The following is a 16,458-nucleotide window of genomic DNA, read 5'->3' as shown; positions in this document are numbered from 1 at the left end:
TCCAGTAAAATGGATATTAGAGGCTGAATAGTAATTAACCATCCCTCCAGCATCAAGGAATGTTTTATGAGGCAAGAGTGGACATGTCTTACAATAATCAACACCCTCTCCTTAATTAATGAGGCATAGGTAATATCAGTCAACAATGGCATCAAACCCACAAACTTTCTCTGAGAAACAAAGATGGAATAGCAAATGATGGGTATAATAGAACACAGAAGATGGTGGCCACTAATCAGAAATCAAATTGAATAGATGCACATACGTTTTTCAGTCTGGAGGCAGGGGGAACCCTCTTCTCTGACACAGGAAATATAGTCTTTTTGGAGCTAAACTACAGAAGCAGATTCTGAAAAGACCCCTAGGTGCAAATGGATAATGATTATCATAAATGGATTGGATTCTGAGAGAGAAATTTGAGTAAAAATCAAATTCAGTCCAGTTTAATCAACTTTATTAAGTAGAGTTTTACCTTTTTATGTCAGAGGTGAATTTGGGCCAAAATGTGTCAAATAAAGAGAACAGATATAAGACACAAGAGGGGTAACAATCAACAGAAGATTGCTAAAAAATTCCCTTTCTCAGATTGAATTATATAATTGTATATTAGTCAGTTAAGCTGTTCCAGGTGAGAAAGGAAGAATGGAATCACTCGCAAGAGCTCAAAATAATGCGGACAGAACAGTAGCATCCTTTCCGTGAACTGTAAGGAATGAAGTCTTTAAAATTCTGAATATCGTGTGAAATAATTTAATTAAGTTATCAATAATCAGCATACTAGATTGACTATTCTACATAGTAAAAGCTGTATTATTCAGCACTTTACTGACCAGAAAGATCTATACACCAATATTTCTGATCTTCATTGAAAGTCCAGTTTATAGTTTGGTTTGCGTGGGGCCGGTTTTGGTTTGCATGGTTTGCGAGGCTCCTGACCTGTCTCCCTGTGGCTCCCTGAAGCAGCAACATGTCCCTGCTGCTCCTAGGCAAAGGCGCAGCAAGGCGGCTCTGTGCGCTGCCCCTGCCCACAGCTGGTACCTTCACAGCTCTCACTGTCTGCAGTTCCTGGCCAATGGGAGCTGCGGAGCCAGCACTTGGGGCCAGTGCACTGAGCCATGTCGCTGCCTAGGAGAAGCAGGAATATGTTGCTGCTTGTGAGGAGCCGCCTCAGATGAGCACACCTATTTTTGCACCCCAAACTCCTTTCCTTGAGTTCCCTCCCACAATCAAACTGTCTTTTAGTGAACCAGAATTTTTGACTTACTGGCACCCCACATCCCCCCAGCATAATAGGTAACAAAGTTTTTACTGTAGTAGCATATCATTAAGCTATTCATACGAAAAGGCCATAATCTAATGCAAAAAATTCAAGCTCTATATCTTTTATATACTTGTATATAATAGATCCACAATTTGATAGCTATAAAAGAAAATAGCTGGAATAACCGAAACCAATGTCCTAGTGTCACACAACTATCTAAATGCATGTTTGTTGTCACCACAGTACAGACAACTTTCAATCTCAATATCAAAGTGCCTTTAGTTCTAGTTTCAAAGGAGACGATACAAAAATAAACACTTAACAAAGAGAGTTAATCTGTTTCCAGATAATTTTATTAAATAATAATGATTTAAAGGAGCCAGCACAGACTTGATGGCTTTTAGCAAGTTCTGTTTTTCTATGGAATCATTAGGAATTTGTGCCTGATTTTGTAGTGTACTTTACAATGAATTATGGATTATTATATTTGACAAGTAGTGTGATCGTGGCTGATTTTTACTTCATTTATTCTCTCCTCTTCCTCCTCTGACAGGGCAGCACTAACTTGGGCACCTTGACTTTTGAAAATGATCCTCAAGTGAATGAATATGGCCCAACACTAGATGCCATTTACACTGGTGTAAAGCAACGGTAAATCTGCTGAAACCAAGGGGATAACATTGTTGTAAAAAACACCTGGGAAATCAGAATCAGATGGGAAACAATAATTATTAAAATATTTGTATTTACTTGCCTTAAGTGGGCAAGTAATAACCATTGTTATTCTTAGATTTTAAGGCCAGAAGGCACCATTAAGATCATACTGTGTGATCTCCTTCATTGCAGAATCTCACCCTGCAAATTCTGCATCCATCCTATAACTACTATTTGAGGGATAACATGTCGTTAAGAAAGATATCCAGTCTTGATTTAAAGATGCCAAGTGATGGAATATCGACCACATCCTTAGGTAAGTTGTTCCAATGGTTAAGTACCCTTACTGTTAAAAATGTGTGCCCTACTTCTACTCTGAATTTGTACTCCTTCACCTTCCAACTACTGGATCTTGTTATGCTTTTTGATGCTAGGTTAAAGTGTCATTTACTATCAGGAACCTCTTCTCCATACAGACACTAGCAGACTATGCTCAACTGACCTCTTAACTTTCTCTTGTTAGATTGAACTTCCTCAGTCTCACACTATAAAGGCATGTTTTCCAGACCTTAAATAATTCTTGTAGCTCTTTTCTGTAACTTGTTCAGTTTTTCAACTTTTTTTTTTGAAGAATGAACATCACAGCTGGCTACAGTATTCCACTAATGGTCTCATTCATTCACTATTCCTATTTTATATTCTCCTGCTTATACATACCAGTATCATGATTGCCCTCTTAGATAGAACATCACGCTGGGAGCTCATATTCCATTGTCAGTAGCAGTAACAGCAGTAATACAGTAGTGTACTCTACAATGAACTTTATAGTAGTAATATATACCATTATCCCTAAATCCTTTCAACTGTCACTGCATACCAGGATACTGTCATCCATCTTGTGTGACCTACATTCTTTGTTCCTAGAGATATGACCTTACATTTGGCTGTATTAAAATGTATGTTGTACAAATAAGCATAATTTATTATGTGATCCAGGTTGGTCTGTATCACCGACCTGTCTCCATCATTATTTATCATTCTAAATTTTTTGTCATCTGCAAACATTACAGCAATTTTATATATTTTTTTCCAGGTCATTGATAAACATTGGACCAAGAACATTTCCCTCTGGGACCCCATTGAAAGCAACCCATTGGATGATGATTGACCATTTACAATTACTTCTTGAGATCTATCATTTAACTGGATTTTAATCAATTTAATTTGGGCTACGTTGATTTTGCATAGCACTATTTTTATTAATCAGCATGTCATGTGGGAATAAGTGTAAGACTTACAGAAGTCTAAGTATATTATGTCAAGACCTTTATCAAACATGTAACCTCTGTAAAAAAATCATATAAAGTTTGCTTGCAAGGACTGATTTTCTATAACTCTATGTTGACTCAGATTAATTATGCTACTAAATTTTAATTCCTTACTGATTTGATCCTATACCCATCTTTCCATGATTTTGCCCAGGATTGACGTCACAAAGCTAACCAATAGATAGTTTGCTAGGTAATATTTTAAAAGAGTAAATTGGATTATCAAAACATTAGCTTTGTTCCTGTTCTCTGGAACTTCCCCAATGTTCCAGGACTTGTTAAAAATCAACATTAGTAGTTCAGAGAGCTCTTCAACCAATTGCTAATACTCTGAAGTGCAAGATATCAGTTTTTACCAATATAAAAATGTTTAATTGTTGCTGTTTAACATCTCCTTAGTTACCAATGAAATAGAAAATATTTCTTTATTGCTGTAAGATATGAGAACATCATCCTGCTTCTTTCCAAATTCAGAACAGAACTATTTATTGAATTCCTCTGCCTTTTCTGCATCTTATATGACAGTTTTACAATCTTTATCTTATATTATTATACCATTGCTAGGATTTTGTTAGTTCATGATCTATTGAAATAATTCCTTTTGATTTTTCCCTTAATCCTACTGGCCAGAGGTTTTCATGGATACATTTAGTTTCCTTTATCAATTGTCTGCACTTCCTAATTGCCAATTTAGTACTCACTGCAATCCACCTACCCATTTCTCTATCTTATACATTTTTTAAATATTTAATTGCTACTTTGAGTTATGAGTGTTAACAAGTCTTTCTCTTAGAAGATCCCATACCACTACTCATATCATTTCAAAAACTCATCTTTTAAAGCATCTCTCCCCACGAAGTTATTTCACATTTCTTGATTAACTATTGGTGAAAACTTTGGGTTGGAGGCTTGGGAAAGGAAAATGTTTAAAGTGAAGAGTTGGTTGATAGCCTTGATTTTAATAACATTGCTTTTCTCCATACCCATCAATTTGACTTGCATAATTTTGTCCACATAAACAATGTAATTATCTGGAATGTGTAACAACAATGAAAGAATTAAATAAATGTATTAGCAGCATCCCCCAGAAGAAAGATCATTTTAGAAAGATTTTAAAGACAATTAGTAGGATAAAATTCAGTTTGAAAAATAAAATAAAAGTAATCTTTATGCTACATATGTACAAAATTTTAGATTCGTGTTCTGTGCCTTTTCTTAGATAATTATCAGTTTTATCATTCATGTTGCCATTTTGCCCTCTGGTGAACTGGGCCCTCCATGATTAGAGACATCAAAATTTGTACTGAACTTTTTGGCACATCTCTAAATTATATGCAATTTATTTAGCAGTTATTGTGTAATTAGGGTCGTAATTTGAGCTATTGAGTTCCATGCATGTTATTTATAATTGCAAGATCAATTTGCAGCTAGCTGATTTTACTAGATTTGAGCATCTGTAATATTTAAATACTATTTTAAAATGACAGTGGTTAAGAGAACCACATTAGGATCCATTTCAGTTAAAATAGATACAATGGGAACCTTTGCAAGACAGAAGATGCAGAAGGATGCAAAAAATACCCTCACAACCAGCAAGACTGATTTAAAAAAAAAAAATCACATTTTGTGATCATGGATTCCAAGGATCACTGTGATCTGACCTCCTGTATAAACATAGACAATAGAATTTCCCCCAAATGATTTCTAGAACATATATTTTAGAAAAAAAAAATTTTGATTTAAAAATGAGCAGTGATGGATATTCCACCATGAGTTTTGATACAGTCTTCCAATGGATAATTGGTTTCACTGTTAAAAATACATGCCTTAGTTCAGTCTGAATTAGTCTAGCTTCAACTTCCAGCCATTGAATCATGTTGTAATTCTGCTAAATTGAAAAGCTCATTAGTAAATATTTGTTCCCCAGGTAGATACTTATAATGAAGTCACCCTTTTACTTTCTCTTTAATAAGTTAAGTAGACTGAGTTCTTTGAGTCTATCACTATAAGGCATGGTTTCTAATACTTTCATTGTCTGGCTATGCTGGAGGAAGGACAGGAGACACTGGATGTAATATAATTAGACTGCAACTTTATTCCTAAACGTCTGGAAATACCTGGCCAATAAAAGTATACAGAACACATAATTCCATGATCATTTCCATAGACCTGCAATGGGGGCTGCTTCATGCCATACCAGTCACAGGAGCCTGAACCCTCCATTTCCGCTCTTTTAAAGAATACCTCCTTTAAATCCTTTACCAATCTATTTTATCTCATCACCATATCCCTTCGCTATGGAGTACCAGCACTGGATATCCAACCCAAGCATATGTAATTAGTAGCAACAGCATAGCCTCACCTATAGGCACCTACTTGGTGGGTACTCCAGGGCTGGAGCACTCACTGGGAAAAATTAGTGGGTGCTCTTCACACACCCACAGCCAAGGTCCCCTCCCCCCCCGCCCCACCTCCTCCTCCCCCTGAATGCATCGCATCGCCACTCCTCCACCTACCTCCTAGCGTTTCCCACCCGGCCACCCCCAAACAGTTGTTTGCATGCTCGGGGGGGGGGGGCAGAATGGGAATGTGGTATGCTCAGGAGAGAAGGTGGGGCCAGAACAGGGATTTGGGGAAGGAGTTGGAATAGGGGCAGGGAGGGGCAGAGTTGGGGCTGGGACTTTGGGGAAGGAGTTGGAATGGGGGCAGGGAAGGGGCAGGGCCTCATGGAAGGAGTGGAATGGAGCAGGGCTGGGGTCGGGGCAGAGGTCGAGCACCCATGGAAAAGAGGGGAAGTCGACACCTATGACCTCACTCCTGTTCCACGTCTGTCTCAGCTAAACCTCCAACCCACTGTGAGGAAGGAGAAAGACCCTATCTCTCCTTGGCCAATCTGGCAGTGAGAGATAAGTCCTTCCTTCCCAGCCCCTGGAGAAAGAAGCAACTAGCATAATGCCCACAGCAGATCATGACAAAACTTGGCATGTATCTACTTTCATGGGAGGGAAAGTGGAATTTTTCTGCAGCAGGAATAGCCCCCCTTCTCTTCTGCTCACCTAGGAGGGGATGGCTCAGCTTCCCCATGCTGATTGGGTATGAAGTTGCTGCAGCAAGTCACTTTGGCTCTCTAGACCTTAAGGAGGCCACATCCTTTTTCTACAAGTTGGACAATGGTTCCCACTACTCAATGTTCAGTGAGGTTATTCTCATGACTCTTCTCTGAACCGTCTACAATGTATCAACTAAAACCAGACACAGAATGTCAACAGCCCTTACACCAGTGTTAAATATAGAGGTAAAATTAGCCTCTATGCTCCTATTTGAGATTCCCATGTTGATGCATCCCAAGATCACATTAGATCTTTTGGCTAGAGCATCACACTAGGAGCTCATATTCAGATGATTATCCACCGTGACTCCCAGATCTTTTTCAGAGTCACCGTTTACCAGGATGCAATCCCTCATCCTGTAAGTTTGGCCTATACTCTTTGTTCCTGGATGTATACATTTACATTTAGCCATATTAAAACATACATTGTTTGCTTGCAATCCAGATCACTCTATATCAGTGACCTGTCCACTTCATTGTTTAACATTCCCCTGATTTTTGTGACCTCTGTAAACTTTATCAGTGATGATTTTAAGGTTACTTTCGGGTCACTGATAAAAATGTTAACAGCTTAGGACCCTGCAGGACTCCACTGGAAACACGACCACTTGATGACATTTTCATTATTTTATAACAAAAAAAAAGAAAGGAATAGTTGTTTCAAAGAACAAATTTTCTTCAGATCAAAAATATGAACATTTTATAACAGCACATAATATTGCCTTCCTCACCCATGAATAAAAAATTCACTTAACAAAACTTGAAAAAAAAAATCTCCGCCTTCATTGCTAGTTTCTTATAGAAAATCAGTCTTTACAATCTCTGCAACATACTCAGGCTTCTGCAATGTGGAAATGAGATTTTAAAAAAATATATTGGGCTTCAAAGCAGACAGTGAGCTTCAGAGAATGCTTATCAATCTATGTGGTTTGAGTGCACCCACGGACAAAGAAGGTTCTGCCAGTCAGAAAAATAAGACTATTAAATAAGAGTAGTCAGTTTAATTGAATTCATTAGCCAGGTCTGTGGATTTCCCTTCTACACAAAGCCCACCTATGTTGCTGTCTGTGATCCATTAGTCTCTGTCTGAGAGCAGAGAACAATCTATTCTAGCAAAGTAGGCCCTGAAGTCTGGCATCTGCACAAGCCAACCAGTCAAAAGAAGCAGTTAGAGGGAAAGTGTACAGGCTACAATAAACTAAAGGATAGGGAACTGAAGATAGGAATTGGAGAGAATATAAGAAGGAGGACAATGACAAAGGAGGAAAATAACTAGATATTAGAGAAGAAATGAAGGGAAATTATCCATTCCCTGAAGAGTGACTAATCTGTGCGGAGGTGTATGTATAGCTCCCATTATTGGATGAGTACACTTAAATGTACATAAACATATGGATCCCACCCCAGAATGTCCTTCTAGAGTGCCTGTTGCAGATGGCCTACACAGTAGTATCTCAGTAGATTTTTTGCAGTGGAGCCAAAAATTGGGGAACTTCGAACTTGCAGATCCTCTCTGCCAATGGATTTTCTGTCATTCATATGTAGTTAAATAAATATGGCATCCACAATTTGGCTTTAGTTCCATAAATAGTATTTAAATATTCTTTTATATTAACATCTATGTTTTCTGAATATTTTCAATATAATAAAGAGAAACTACTTTATTGATAATTTCTTCCACTGGTATTTCAGGCTAAATATATTACTTTGATTAATGGGCCCATGTTGAATTTTCCTGCTCTTCAGATGAAGTGAAAGAAATGCAATTTGCTTTGGTCCCATTTGCAAAAACATAGAAAAAGATGTCACTTTTAACTACTGCAGAACCAAAACATGAATGGAAATTCAATTAAGTTTGTTGAACATGAGCATTAAAACTTGTTCAGCAGCAAATTTTATACAGCACATGTTGCCAAAAATGGACAAAACATAACAGTGGAAAAGTACTGAAGTACTGGAGGGCTCTGAAGACATGATATTTTGTGAAACTATTAACTGGATGAGGCTGGAAGTTTTAGTAGAATGATTTATGGGGAACCCCTTTCTTTTATTTCCTCGCTTCCTAACTGAGCAGGGAAACTGCAAAATACTTTTGATACTGTCATCTTTGAGACCTAACATTCCAAAAAAACTAGAAAGAGTGTGAAGAGAAACAAAAAGAGGGAAAGGCATGAAGAAACAATGTTATTAGTAACCTCTTCCCCCAACCCTCATTAATAATTTCAGTTTTTATTCACTGTGGGGGGCAAAGGACAGACAGGAGAAGATGGTCATGCAGATACAACTACCAGTGTCTGGCCAAAAGAGTGTCTGAAACAATTTAATCTTCTCTATTAGATTTAAGAAAGAACAGATTAATATCAGGTCAACACTTGTTAGGCTTCTCAGTTGAATTCCCCATATAGAACTGGTGCAAATAATGAAGTATCTCGACTGAAATAAATAGTGCTAGTCCAGATTTGCACCACAAAAGATTTGGCCTTCTAAAAAATAAGGTTTCCCTGCTATACAACCACAATGGCATTCTGCAACAACAAAAGAATGGTTGTGAAAAAAATATTCCACATGTGAACTCAGTGCAGACTAAGTGTTGTTTTCCTGAGTCTGCAAATGACCTGTTTTTTGTCAACTTTGAAGTCAAATGATAATTGAAATGCCAATATTATTAATTATGTCACTGATTATCACTTTTATCAGGAATATCCAGATATTTTGCTTAGCCCTCAGTCTCTAATCATCTCCCATACCTACTCAGGTTCCAAAAGTCTCACTGTCCACTACCCAACTGGCAAAACCTTCGGCTTCCCCTCAGAAAACTTCTACTATGCAGCTCTAAATAATCAACAATCCAGCTTCATATTTAAAAAAAATATACATGAAGGAACAGCATAATATTGAATTGAATCAAATAACACAAGGGCTACTGAACTGATTGTAATTATTAATTTCAATATTCAATTCAATAAAAAAATCCTCAATTTTTAAAAAGTATCTTTGCTGCTAAAGACGTTCCAGCAAGCAGCAAAGGAGTGTAATAAATGCAGACCTTTTGATGCAGATTGCAGGTCAAGCTTGCTGTAAAGTACATTGGGCCTTGATTACAGCAAGCATTGACTACAATACAAATATGTTTCTTATGCTTATGACTAGCTTTTGTGCTGAGGAAAAATGTTAAGTGGTGTTTGTACCCTTGACACAAAATGAAGTGAGATTAGGATAAGCTTCTGTGTGTGTGAGTATAACAAGAACATTAGCATTAAACAGCATTGCTTACGACTGGACATGCAATAAGGTACCTGCATGTTAAAGGTTGCTATCAGTTTAATTTAAGAGAAAGGAAGAGGCAGTCATTCCATAGTTCTATTATGTTAAACCTGTTTTTAAATTCTTCCCCTCTCTTTTCCTTAGGTATGTCTAAGATACCTGTCACGCTGGAATCTAATCCACTAATTTAAGCAATAGAACCTAAGTAAAGGAACTCATATTCATCTAGTTTTATGATATTTGTGTCCTAGTTACCAGATATGCTAACTGTCAGAGGGCAGTTAGTGTAACAAAGAAACATTAAAAGAGTACTTACTGCTCCAATTCACATTTTAAACACCACACATTACAAAGACATACTTTGTGCATTCAAACTATGATAATTAGGAAAAAAATAGACTTTGCAATTCTGAATTCATGGTGAAATTCTGGCTCCATTGAAGTCAATGGGAGTTTTGCATTTACTTATACGAATATTTTAAATATATAAATAAATATAGGGTAATCTATATAGGATATTTTGAATATATAAATAAATATAGGGTAATCTATATAGTAATCTAAATACAGAATGTAAGACTCTTATTCCAATTTAGGCTACTTTATGTTACCTAAAAGGGCTAGAGTGTCAAAGGAACCTTTCATAGGGTTGAAGGCCAAAAGGGACCCTTGTGATAATCTAGTCTAATCCCTGGATTAACACAAACCATAGAATTTCCTGAAAATAATTCCTAGAGCAGATCTTTTAGAAAAAAAAAAATCAATTTTGATTTTAAAATTTTAATGTGATGGACAATCCACCACAATCATTGGTAAATTGTTCTAATGGTTACTTACTTTCACTGTTAAAAATTTACCACATAATTTTTAGACTGAATTTGTCTATCTTGAATTTCCAGCCATTGGATGTTATTATACCATTCTCCACTAGACCGAGTAGCTCATTATTAAATATTTCTTCCCCAAGTAGGTACTTACAGACTGAGATCAAGTCATCCTTTACTTTCTCTTTGCTACACTCCTTGAATCTCTCAATATAAAACAGGTTTTGTAATCCTTTAATCATCCTTGTGTCTCTTCTCTGAATCCTTTCCAATTTATCAAATCCTTCTTGAATTGTGGACATGAGAACTGACACACGATTCCAGCAGTGGTCACATGAGTGCTAAACACAGAGGTACAATAACTTTTCTACTCCTACTCAAGAGTTCCTGTTTATGAATACAAGGACTGTGTTAGCTCTTTTGGCCACAGAATCACACTGGGAGCTCATGTTTATCTGATTATCCACTGCAATACCGAAGTCACTGCTTCTCAGGATAGAGTCCCCCATCCTGTAGGTATGGCCTACAATCTTTGTTCCTAGATGCATTCTATTTACATTTAACCATATTAAAACACATATTGTTTGCTTGTGCCCAGTTATCAGGTGATCCAGATTGCTCTGTATCAGTGACCTATCCTCTTCATTATTTACTAATGCCCCAATTTTGTGTGTTGTCTGCAACTTTATCAATGAGAATTTTATGTTTTCTTCCAGATCATTAATGCAAATGTTAAACAACATAGGGTGAATAACTGGTCCATAAGGGACTCCATTTGAAATACATCTGTTCAGTGATGATTCCCTATTTACATTTTGAGACCTATCAGTTAGCCTGCTTTTAAATGCCCTTGAACTGACTAGGGAGAAAAGGATTCCCTGATGCACGCATTGTGTAAGACAGTCAAATATTCCTTCACAAGCTCCGGCTTAGGTGGCATGCTGGGGACAGAAAGTGTCTTTGGGGTGAAGCTGCAGTGATTCTGGGCTGTGCTGTAGCAGGAACACGCCATAATATAGACAGGTCTCCAGGGATGTCTAAATTATATCAGAAAAAGAATAGGAGTACTTGTGGCACCTTAGAGACTAACAAATTTATTTGAGCATAAGCTTTCGTGGGCTACAGCCCACTTCTTCGGATGGCTGCTCCTCCTCCTTCAGCATCAGGGGTTCAGAAGATCACAAGGGTGGCTTAAAGATAGCATATAATCCAATCCTATTCCCCCTTCCCCTTACAGACATTAGGCTGTGAGTCCTGTGCTGCTTCTCTTACAATCTCATCTGCAATATTTCTATACGTTTGAACGTCTGGCTTGCTTATCTGACCATGAAACAGGGTTTTATTGTGATTATATATAAAATGGCATGAGGAAGAAGGATGATGTGTAATAGTGTTGGTCCACTGTCAAAACTGCAACATTTCAGACTAGCCTAAACAGGCATCTTAAAACATCACCACACTTTTCCTGCATGGCATAAAATTTAAACAATATTTCTCTTTCTACTAGTGTTATCAAGAGAATTGAATCACCCATGGAAATTAAAAACGTGATAGACAATATGGACTATTTAAGCAATGTTTACTTCTTCTAATAGTGGAAAGATCTTTGAATCTCAGAGGCATGATCTTCCCTCTTTTCTTTATTCGCAGAACAGAAAACTCTGTGAAAAAGTAAGGTATATTTCTCTCTCAGCCAACATGCTAGGCATCATAAGGAATGCAACCCAGATATAGTTCTCCTCTGATGCTTTAAAACAGTGTGCCTAGCCATGCAATCCAGGTTTCTATTGTTGCCTTTAAATCTTCCAGAACTCTAGGACTTCTTTTTCTTTGAATTAGTAAAAGATTAGGTATAATTGCTCTTGGGCAGGGGTCTCAGTTAGGAATATATTTTAAAAGAGTTGGTCTCACAGACCACTCCACAACCAAACATGAACACAAAGAAAACTTCTCCTCCATTCATGACTGCATAACATCATGGGGCAACTACAGCAATTGCTTACATGGAAAAAAGGAATATGTATCTTTTAATGAAATTTAGCAATTGAAAACAAGGAGAATCCAGGCCCATGTGACTAGGCAGTTCTTTATGGACCACAAACAAATAATCCTTAGACTAATGGTAGTCCACGGACTAGCATGAAAATGTCTGTTCTAAGATTTCTAAACCACACGGGGCACTCTGGTGCTGCAACAAAGCTCCAGAGCAGCACTAAATATGAAAAAAGCAGCAGCTGGTCACAACATGCCTGGAAATTTCTAGATGTGTATTGTAGTTGCAGATCTGGATTGTGATGAAACCCCCTTCTGCTATAGCAAAGATTATGTCCATTATGTTTTATTATTTGAGAAATAGTATGTGGTCTAATTAAAGGCTATAATTATGCAGTGGGAACAATCTTATTTTTGGTATTTCCTGAATTGTGAGTGCTTAACTATGCAACCTTAATGCTGCAGCAACTTTGCTTTATTATTATTTATTTGTATTTGTAAGCATAGGAACCTTAGTCATAGACCAGGACCCAACATGCTAGGTGCTATGATTAGCAGCATGGGAGAAAGTACAAAGGTGCTTGTTTGAAAATTTAGGAAGCTGACAACAGAGACTGGCATTCTGGATTGATCGGAAGCAGGAGTCAACTTTATGATACTAAGCCCTGGTCTACACTGAGGTGGGGGGGGGGGAGAAATCAATCTAAGTTACGCAACTTCAGCTATGTGAATAACATCGCTGAAGTCGACGTACTTAGATCGACTTACCGTGGTGTCTTCACCACAGTGAGTCAACTGCTGCCGCTCCCCTGTTGACTCTTCCTGCATCTCTCATGGCGCTGGAGTACAGAAGTTGATGGCAGAGCATTAGAAGAGATAAATCTATCTCTGATGGATCGATCACTGCCTGCCAATCTGGTGGGTAGTGTAGACATACTCTAAGGGAAAGGGTGGGGATAGGCCATGAAAGTGAAGACAAGTAGCTTATGTTTTATACAATAGAGAAGAGGAGGCCAGTGAAGGGGTATAAAGTGAGGGGTAAGATGATCAAAGAGATAGGTTAGGAAAATTATCTTTGCAACAGCATTCTGAAGAGACATGTACAGGACAAGGTTGCATTTGTTAAGGCCAGAGAAAAGGACTTTGCAGTAAGAGAGACATGAGGCGATGAAAGCCTCAGAGAGTTTTAGCAGTGTGGATGGATAGGAAAAGCTATATCTTATAGATATTATCTAGAAAGAATATGCAATACTTAGATGTAACCTGGATGTGAAGACTTAGAGATTTGAGCTGACTATGACATCCAAGTTATGGGTCTTAGTTACAGGTAGAAAGGTGGTATTATCTACAGTGATCAAGAAAGGGGTAGCAGAGAGGGTTTGTGAGGAGGAATTAAGAGCTCTGTATTAGCCATATTGATCTTGAACCGATGGCTAAATATCTATGAGGAAATGTCAGAAACAGGATAAGATTGTAATTTGGACAGGAGACAGGTCTGGAGCATAGATGTGTTAGCTGAATTTCTGTCCAGAGACAAGGTTTAGATGCAGAAGAGAAGTTGATCAACTGACCCCCAGAGAACCCCTATATAAAGTTGAAGGAGTAATGAGGAGATGGATATTATTTCATTTTAATTACAGCACAGCTGATCAAACCACTCATATAGTACCAAAATAATAATAATTGTTCTCACTAATATTTGGTTAGTGAATTCTTGACCCTTAGTCTCTGGATTAATTAGTGCCTAAACGGAGCTTTCTTGTTTAACCTGAGCATTGCTAAATGAGTAGCACAGCCTCAAATTATAGTGTCTTATTTCCTTTGTTGCTTAACATTTATTTTACTTACTGCATCTTCCGTATTACAGATGCCACAGTGATGAGTAACTGATAATTGGTTGCAATGACATATGATATAAGATGTGAGATATTTCATATAAGATGATCATTAAAGATTAGGCTATAAAATATACTAGCCAAGTTTTAATTGGAATTGACATTAAATCATGTATGGAAAGGAAGTAAGATAATACAGAGAAACATTGACAGGAGAGGAAGAGAAGTAATTTAATATTTCACACCTCATTTTAAATGCATTTTACAAAGTGCTGCAAATTCACCAGGTGCTTGATGTCCTAAGCATAAATACTCAACCTAAGACAGAAGTAAGTTCCAAACACAAAACTTTGTTATTCCAAAATATTATTTGCAAAGCTTCTAAAAACATAATATGATTTTTAGAGAAAACCACAGAACAGACTTTGGATGTAATACGCTTAATAGACCAGAGTTTTGGGTGTCCCCAGGACCAGATATAATTTGTATCAGAGGGTATACTGATGAATAAGAATGAGGACCAAAGCTGAACAGCACAGAAAATTAACTGCATTTGTGGAGGAATCAAATAAATCCTTAAAATTGTGAACCCTTAATTTGGTACAGAAAATAAACTAAGTGCACCATACTGTATGTGGACAACTGGTGAAGTACTTATTTGCAGTTAATAGATTTTTAAAGCCAATGCCAGTCCTTTTTTTATAAACTTACCAGAATGTTTTGATTAGTGGAAAATTCATTATTCATATGACAAGAGAACTGATTTTCCAATGCAGCTGCTGCAGCTATGCTATATCTATTTGTATACTATAAGTATATTGGCTCCATTATACATCTTCTTAATAATAATCTCCTCCAAAACTTTCCACTGTGCAGTTTTCTGAGAAGCATTAAAGTAAACAGCACAAGATTTACAGTGTGGTTGGTTGACCAATTTCTATAAACCAGTCATTGGTTGCTCTTAATAATGAACATCTGAAGAATTTCTGCTAAGACAAAGGAACCATGGGTATGGTCAGCATTACATGTTAGTATGAATCTACATTTTAAAAAAATCTAGGAAGCTAAATTTCCAAGAGGAAAAAAGAAAAAAGACAAAGCTGGTATTTGTATCATAGAATTGGATAAATTTCTGAATTATTTTGGACCTAAATTATATGTATCTAGTTGGAGCTGGGCTGCTACTGAAAAAAACCATCTCCCCATGTTTTTCTCCAAAGCCCATAAGGTTCCATCGACTCCAAAGAATTTTGGATCTAGTTCTAAATGAATTAGTACTTACTATGCTCAAACATTCTTTATGGTAGTTTTCAAGAGAGATGCAGTGAATGAATTCACTGGCTGAAATTTTAAGCTACTATAGAATTTTCACAAAAAGTGAACTTTGAATTGTAAGTGTTTGCACAGGAAATCTGATTCCACGAATAATGCTCATTAAGTCACAGATTAGAAACATACTATGTGATCTACATTTGTAATCCAAACAGCTCAGATTTAGGCTATGGGATATCCAGAAGTAACTTCTTGTGAAAAAACCAAAGACCATGTATTAATAATTGAAATTTCAAATACTTCTGAGAAAACTGCAATTTGTTTCACGACAGTTTGTAAATGAAAACAAGACATACTTATTGAATAAAATATTAATTGGTTAGCAGTAGCTCTAATCAAGATATAGAAGGATCAGACCTGGATCAGGTCTTATTGTATCCCAAACCGATTCATTCATCTCTATTCAGAGATTAATAATTCTCTCCTTTCCTTAATAGTAAAATAACAGTTTTTACTGTTTAAGTGGTTTATAGGCCACATATATCCAACTACCAGTAATTCTTAGCTGAGAAAATACCACTGCTTTGACTGTCATTTAAATATATTTTGTCACATGAAACATTTTTTTCTTAGACCTCTTCCTGCCAACCACATAACTTTGCAATTTCCTTTACCTTCTGCATTAGACGCAGCATAGGCATCTGTAGCTTATGGCTGCAGGATACTTAAACAGGCTGTGGTAATAGCCTCCTGTCCCAGACCTGAACTTTAGCGTCCACAATCTGGTCCTGTCCCAAACCTGGACTTTTGCATCCAAAAGTCTGGGGGCTTACCTGAACCTCCCCCAAGCTCACTACCAGCTTGGATATTCTCGCTGCCACCAGATCAGGAATGGATGGGGCCTGATCCCCCCTTTCCT

Source organism: Chelonoidis abingdonii, chromosome 6, assembly GCF_003597395.2.
Source record: "Chelonoidis abingdonii isolate Lonesome George chromosome 6, CheloAbing_2.0, whole genome shotgun sequence".
Lineage (NCBI taxonomy): Eukaryota > Metazoa > Chordata > Testudines > Testudinidae > Chelonoidis > Chelonoidis abingdonii.
Note: the sequence above shows the minus strand (reverse complement) of the source record.